A 2,379-nucleotide genomic window follows, 5' to 3' on the forward strand; every position below is an offset into this window, starting at 1 on the left:
CCATGTGTGTACACATATCTGTGTTTCTATACGCAACCATCTGTACCAACTTTAAATGAAACATGTGTTTCTAATATCCCTAATTAACCCAGGCTAGCCTGGACCCCTGGCTAATAAAAGGGACTTCACATATTTAGCTTTAATTCATTCTATGGGATATGTCAATTTTCTCATTTTATAGATTAAAAAAAAACTTAGAGTTGGAGATTTGTTTCAAAGACACTATCAGTAAGAGGCGAGACTAAGGTCGGCTGGCTTTTTTGCAGGTCTTCCTTCATTTGATTTCTATCCTTTTGGGGTGCCATAAGTGTTTTTTGGCTGTGCACAGAAATACACTTTGCACTGAGAAGGGGGAGTGTTTACAAATTAAAATGCAATGGAAGCATACATGTATTCCCACCAGTGCCGCCCCCGCACCACTGCCGCACTGCGGGAGCCAGAGGCTGCTTATGCAGTGGTTCTTCTCTTGGATGAAAGGAGCATTAGATGCTGATGTAGCTGGAATGGATAGAATTTCTATACAGAATTTAATTATTTTAGAAAACTACAACAGGGAATAAGGGTGATGGGGTTGTCACCTTTCGATAACAGCAGGGGAAAACACAGTCTCATAGCTGAGGAGAATATATATATATATATATATATATATATATATATATATATATATATATATATACCTGAACAAAGCCACGAACCAAAAATCAACTACTTGAGAAATTTAGAAATAGAAGACATCAATAAAATTACCTAGTCAGCATATAAAAATGCCCCCCAGCCCCCAGTGGGTTATCCAATACCAAGTGTGCAGCTCTAAAAATATAAATATGAGCAACACTAAATGAATACAGTGGGTTGAATTTATACATATAAACCTGTGTATATATACATGTAACAATGGTAATTAAAGAAAAAAAGAGAAAAGACAGGAAGAAGAGAGGAAGGGGTGGCTCTGAAAAGAGTTAGAGGAGTGGTCACATAGTGTGGTCAAATGCATCTTATGAAATTTTCAAATTTCATACATCAATGAAAAGACGACATTTTTTTTTAGAAAGAAAGAAAAGCATTGCTCAGTTTTTAACTGCTACCATTGACAGAGCAATAAAATTGTGGAAAATCTGTGAAAGAGACAAAAGACCAGAAGATAAAACCTGAGAGAGAAAGATGACAGTTAGAGAGGTCCTACCACGTTACAAGTGCCCAGCTTTAGGCCATGGATCCGCTGGCTAAAGCCAGCCCATGAAGACCACTTCCCATGGCAAATGCATACCACACCCACCAAGTTCTATTAATAGTGATTATGAAACTTGTTTATATGCAGATGATTCTTAGATTAACTTCTGGCATCTGGAAGTTACAGATAGGGATTTTGATACTGTGGAGTTTGAGTCTGTCATTACAGCAGCCAAATTCCACCCAAACAGCTGTAACACATCTGGATGCAGCATCTGCTTTGTGACATAAGGGCATCTGCTCTCGTGATAGGCATTCTAAGCTGTTGGAAGAACAGGAAGATCCTGGTAACAGGTCATTTTCTCCCCTCAAATCATCTCCTCTATTTCTGGTGTAAAATTCTGTCATAGTGGTCACTGTATGATGACCAGAGAGTTGTCAGTCAAAATTTAAATATGGAAAGCAGGCAAGTATTTGGAAACATACCAAGTATGTGAACATCTCTGAAGTAAATTTTGCTCTCTGTATGAAAATGACTGCATATTTGGCAAATTTGAATGGTCTTGGAATACTTTATAGGGGGTTCATGACTGAATCTTATAATAATCTCTTCAGAAATTCTTACAGAACAAGTGAGCTATAACCCAGAAGCGTCACCCAAAACTAACCAACCAACCGAACAAACAAACAAAAACAGTAAGATTCACACAGTTTAAAAGTTTTAATTACCTTTATTTATTTTTATACACGCATGTACACATGCACACGCTTGTACACACACACAGACTACGAACATGTACACCACAGTTCACATGTGGAGAAGAGCGACTTGTGAGAATTGGTTCTCACCTTCCATCCTGCGGGTCCCAGGAATTGAACTCTGCTTGTCAGACTCGGAAGCACATGCCTTCGCCTGCCGAGCCGTCTCACCAGCCCTTCGCACAGTTCAGGAGACACACCAAATCCACGCTAACAGCAAGCAAAAGAAAGACAGACACACTGCTAGGCTAGTCTTCCGTGAGAACATCCCTCATATAGCTGGCACTCCAAGGAGATTATTTTTGTAGGTGTGACACTCTGTATATATTTCAAGACAAGGTGGCTGTTGGCATTTCCAGCAAAAGAGCACACTTCTTACTTAGCCGAGATAACTGAATCTCACAGTCACACCTATGAAAGACAAGCCCACTGAGGTAGTGTTTGAGGGTG

At 39.5% G+C, this 2,379-nt stretch overlaps 1 pseudogene; it reads left to right on the plus strand.

Moving 5' to 3' along the window:
* The first annotated feature begins 1,210 nt into the window (after positions 1–1,210).
* Positions 1,211–1,749, plus strand: LOC110323831 (annotated as a pseudogene).
* Positions 1,750–2,379: the final 630 nt, after the last annotated feature.

Source organism: Mus pahari, chromosome 6 (genome assembly GCF_900095145.1).
Source record: "Mus pahari chromosome 6, PAHARI_EIJ_v1.1, whole genome shotgun sequence".
NCBI classification, from domain to species: Eukaryota; Metazoa; Chordata; class Mammalia; order Rodentia; family Muridae; genus Mus; species Mus pahari.